Below are 5,624 nucleotides of genomic sequence, written 5' to 3' on the forward strand. Positions count from 1 at the left end.
TGAAACCCTTGCATACAGCTTGCCATGGAAAGGAGTAAGAAGGATTGGATGAAGATAGTAGGAAAGCAGAGAGACGGAAGGGACCAAGCATCTTCATACGCTTATCTGAAATTCCTACCAATGAATTACATAAGTATCTCTATCTTTATCTTTATGTTTTATTCATCATTCATAACCATTTGAGTTTGCCTGACTAAGATTTACAAGGTGACCATAGCTTGCTTCATACCAACAATCTCTGTGGGATCGACCCTTACTCGCGTAAGGTTTATTACTTGGACGACCCAGTACACTTGCTGGTTAGTTGTGCGAAGTTGTGTTTATGCCATGGTATTGAACACCAAGTTTTTGGGTTCATCACCAAGGATTATTTGAGTTGTGAAAAGTATTGATCACAATTTCGTCCACCAGGTAGTAATTGCATTAAAACTCGAGGTACAGCAGAGCTCCACACCCTTAATCTATGGTGTGTAGAAACTCCATCGTTGAAAATGCATAATTGATCAGGGTCCAGGCAAGGCCGAATGGCTAGCCCCCAAAGTCTAAGACTAAACGTCCAACGATATGGTCAAAGGACAAAAACCCAGATATATAATACAATAGTAAAATGTCCTATTTATACTAGACTAGCTACTAGGGTTTACAGAAATAAGTAATTGATGCAGAAATCCACTTCTGGGGCCCACTTGGTGCGTGCTTGGGCTGAGCTTGAGATTTACACGTGCAGAGGCTTCTTTTGGAGTTAAATGCCAAGTTGTAACGTGTTTTTGGCATTTAACTCTAGTTTGTGACGTGTTTCTGGCGTTTGACTCCAGAATGCAGCATGGAACTGGCGTTGAATGCTAGTTTGCGTCATCTAAGCTCGAACAAAGTATGAAAAATTATATATTTATGGAAAGCTCTGGATGTCTACTTTCCAACGCTTTTGAGAGTGCGCCATTTTGGAGTTCTGTAGCTCCAGAAAATTCATTTCGAGTGTAGAGAGGTCAGAATCCAACAACATCAGCAGTCCTTTATCAGTCTGAATTAGATTTTTGCTCAGGTCCCTCAATTTCATCCAGAAAATACTTGAAATCATGGAAAAATACACAAACTCATAGTCAAGTCTAGAAATGTGAATTTATCATAAAACTAATAAAAACATCCCTAAAAGTAGCTAGATCCTTCTAAAAACTGCCTAAAAACAATGCCAAAAAGCGTATAAATTATCCGCTCATCACAACACCAAACTTAAATTGTTGCTTGTCCCCAAGAAAATGAAAATCAAATAGGATAAAAAGAAGAGAATATACTATAAATCCCAAAATATCAATGAATATTAGTTCTAATTAGATGAGCGGGACTTGTAGCTTTTTGCTTCCGAACCGTTTTGGCATCTCACTTTATCCTTTGAAGTTTAGAATGATTGGCATCTATAGGAACTTAGAATTTCAGATAGTGCTATTGATTCTCCTAGTTAAGTATGTTGATTCTTGAACACAGCTACTTTTATGAGTCTTGGTCGTGGCCCTAAGCACTTTGTTTTCCAGTATTATCACCGGATACATAAATGCCACAGACACATGACTGGGTGAACCTTTTCAAATTGTGACTCAGCTTTGCTAAAGTCCCCAGTTAGAGGTGTCCAGAGCTCTTAAGCACACTCTTTTTTGCTTTGGATCACGACTTTAACCATTCAGTCTCAAGCTTTTCACTTGGACCTGTATGCCACAAGCACATAGTTAGGGACACCTTGATTTAGCCGCTTAGGTCTGGATTTTATTTCCTTGGGCCCTCCTATCCATTGATGCTCAAAGCCTTAGATCCTTTTTACCCTTGCCTTTTGGTTTTAAGCGCTATTGGCTTTTTTTGCTTTCTTTTTCTTTTTTCTTTTATATTTTTTTCTTTCTAAATTTTTTTCGCTATTTTTTTCGCAAGCTTTTGCTTTTTTACTACTTTTTCTTGCTTCAAGAATTAATTTCATGATTTTTTATATTGTCAATAACATTTCTCTTTGTTCATCATTCTTTCAAGAGCCAACAATTTTAAAATTCATAAACAACAAGATAAAAAATTTGCACTGTTCAAGCATTCATTCAAAAAATAAAAAGTATTATCACCACGTCAATATAATTAAACTAATTTCAAGGATGAATTCGAAACTTATGTACTTCTTGTTCTTTTGTATTAAAAACATTTTTCATTTAAGAGAGGTGAAGGATTCATGGAATTCTTCATAGCCTTAAGACATAGACACTAGACACTAATGATCATGTAATAAAGACACAAACATAGACAAACATATAGCATAAAATAAAAAAATAGAGAGATAAGAACAAGGAAGTTAAGGAATGAGTCCACCTTAGTGAGGGTGGTGCCTTCTTCTTGAAGAACCAAAGGTGCTCTTGAGCTCCTCTATGTCTCTTCCTTGCCTCTGTTGCTTGATCCCTAGTAATTTTGGTGCTCCTATCCTTAGTTGCTCCCAATAATTGTGTGGAGGAAAATGTATCCCCTAAGGTATCTCAAGGATTTCTTGATGAGGGAATTCCTTATGCTCTTTGTTGAGGTCCATGAGTGGGCTCTCTTGATGTGTAGTCAAATGCTCTACTACTGAGCTATGGACCCTTGAGATGAATCTCTCCATCTCCCATGACTCAGAGGTAGAAGCAATTGCCTTCCCTTTCATCTTTCTTGAACTTTCTCTGGCCTTAGGTGCCATTAATGGTTATGGAAAAACAAAAAAGCGATGCTTTTACCACACCAAACTTAGAATGTTGCTCGCCCTTGAGCAAAAGAAGAGAGAATAGAAGAAGAAGAAGAAGATACGGAGGAGAGGGAGAGAGGTGTGGGTTCGGCCATGTAAGGTGGGTTTGGGTGGGGAAGAGATTTTGAATTTGAAGGTGGGTGGGGTGTTTGGGGAATAGTGGATGGATGTGAGTGGTGAAGGGGTAATTGGGAAGAGAGATTGAGGTGATTGGTGAAAAAAGTTTAGGGAAGAGTGTTTTTGGATTGTGTGAAAAAGAGAGAGGGTGAGTTGAGGTAGGTGGGGATCCTGTGGGTGATCCTGTGGGATCCACAGATCCTGATGTGTCAAGGATTTCTCATCCCTGCACCAATTAGGCATGTAAAACGCCCTTTGCAAGCAATCCTGGCATTTAACTCCAGATTGATGCTTATTTCTGGCGTTAAACGCCAGTTCTATGCTTGTTTTGGGCGTTCAACGCTAGTCTGTAGCATGTTTCCGGCGTTGAACGCCAGGTTGGTGCTTGTTTCTGGCATTTAATGCCAGCTTTCCTCAGGGTGTAATCCTGGCATTTAAACATCATATTGTTGCTTGTTTCTGGCGTTCAACGCCAGATTCATGCTCTGTTCTGGCGTTGAACGCCAGCCAGATGCTCCTTACTGGCGTTAAATGCCAGTAAGCCCTTCTTCCAGGGTGTGCTATTTCTTCTGCTGTTTTTGATTCTGTTTTTAATTTTAGTATTTGTTTTGTGACTCCACATGATCATGAACCTAATAAAACATAAAAGAACAATAAAATAAAAATAAAATTAGATAAATAAAAATTGGGTTGCCTCCCAATAAGCGCTCCGTTAATGTCACTAGCTTGACAGTGTGCTCTCTGGAGCTTCAGAGGTGATCAGGTCAATGTTGTGGACTCCCAACAACAAACTTAGAGTTTAAATGTGGGGGTTCAACACCAAACTTAGAGTTTGGTTGTGGGGGCTCTGTTTGACTCTGTATTGAGAGAAGCTTATCGTGCCTCTTTTCCATGTTTATAGAAGGATCACCTTGGGCCTTAAACACAAGGTAGTCCCCATTCAATTGAAGGACTAATTCTCCTCTGTTAACATCTATCACAGCTCCTGCTGTGGTTAGGAAAGGTCTTCCAAGGATGATGTATTCATCCTCCAGTCTTCCTAGTCTCTAAGATTATAAAAGCAGCAGGGATGTAAAGGCCTTTAACCTTCACTAACACGTCCTCTACTAATCCATAAGCTTGTCTTTGTGACCTGTCTGCCATCTCTAATGAGAATGTGGTAGGCTGTACCTCAATGATCCCCAGCTTTTCCATTACAGAGAGTGGCATAAGATTTATCCCTGACCCAGGTCACACAGAGCCTTCTCAAAGGTCATGGTGCCTATGGTACAGGATATTAAGAATTTATCAGGATCTTGTTTCTTTTGAGGTAGAGTTTGCTGAACCCATGTATCTAGTTCACTAATGAGCAAGGGAGGTTTATCTTCCCAAGTCTCATTACCAAATAACTTGGCATTCAGCTTCATGATAGCTCCCAAATATTGAGCAACTTGCTCTCCAGTTACCTCTTCATCCTCTTCAGAGGAAGAATAGTTTTCAGAGCTCATGAATGGTAGGAGGAGGTTTAATGGAATTTCTATGGTCTCTATATGAGCCTCGAATTCCTTTAGGTCCTTAATAGGGCACTCCTTCTTACCTGGGAGACGTCCCATGAGGTCTTCCTCATTGGGATTCACGTCCTCCCCTTCCTCTCTAGGTTCGGCCATTTTGATTATGTTAATGGCTTTGCACTCTCTTTTCGGATTCTCTTCAGTATTGCTTGGGAGTGTACTAGGAGGAATTTCAGTGATTTTCTTACTCAGCTGGCCCACTTGTGCCTCCAAATTTCTAATGGAGGACCTTTTTTCACTCATGAAACTTAAAGTGGCCTTAGATAGATCAGAGACTATATTTGCTAAGCTAGAGGAGCTCTGCTCAGAATTCTCTATCTGTTGCTGAGAAGATGATGGAAAAGGCTTGCTATTGCTGGGCCTGTTTCTTCCACCATTATTAAAGCCTTATTGAGGCTTTTATTGATCATTCCATGAGAAATTTGGATGATTTCTCCATGATGAATTATAGGTGTTTCCATAGGTTTCACCCATGTAATTTACCTCTGCCATTGCAGGGTTCTCAGGATCATAAGCTCCTTCTTCAGAAGATGCCTCTTTAGTACTATTGGATGCATTTTGCCATCCATTCAGACTTTGAGAAATCATGTTGATTTGCTGAGTCAACATTTTGTTCTAAACCAATATGGCATTCAGAGCATCAATCTCAAGAACTCCCTTCCTCTGAAGCATCCCATTTTTCACAGAATTCCTCTCAGAAGTGTACATGAATTGATTATTTGCAACCATATCAATAAGTTCTTGAGCTTCCGCAGGCATTTTCTTTAGGTGAATGGATCCACCTGTAAATGGTCCAGTGACATCTTAGAGAACTCAGATAGACCATAATAGAATATATCCAGAATGGTCCACTCTGAAAGCATGTCAGAAGGACACCTTTTGGTCATCTGCTTGTATCTTTCCCAAACTTCATAGAGGGATTCACCATTTTTTTGTTTGAAGGTCTGAACATCCTCTCTAAGCTTGCTCAGCTTTTGAGGAGGAAAGAACTTAGCCAAGAAGGCTGTGACCAACTTATCCCAAGAGTCCAAGCTATCTTTAGGTTGTGAGTCCAACCATGTTCTAGCTTTGTCTCTTACAACAAAAGGGAAAAGCATGAGCCTGTAGACTTCAGGATCTACTCCATTAGTCTTAATAGTATCACAGATCTACAAGAACTCAGTTAAAAACTGGTAGGGATCTTCTGATGGAAGTCCATGAAACTTGCAGTTCTG

General features: G+C 39.8%; 1 non-coding gene across 1 annotated transcript; it reads left to right on the forward strand.

Moving 5' to 3' along the window:
* Positions 1-5,267: 5,267 nt before the first annotated feature.
* LOC127743162 (small nucleolar RNA R71) lies at positions 5,268-5,375 on the forward strand. The gene has a single exon (XR_008004503.1). It is a non-coding gene; the product is annotated as a small nucleolar RNA R71 (small nucleolar RNA).
* The last annotated feature ends 249 nt before the right edge of the window (positions 5,376-5,624 follow it).

This window comes from Arachis duranensis, chromosome 1 (genome assembly GCF_000817695.3).
Source record: "Arachis duranensis cultivar V14167 chromosome 1, aradu.V14167.gnm2.J7QH, whole genome shotgun sequence".
Lineage (NCBI taxonomy): Eukaryota > Viridiplantae > Streptophyta > Magnoliopsida > Fabales > Fabaceae > Arachis > Arachis duranensis.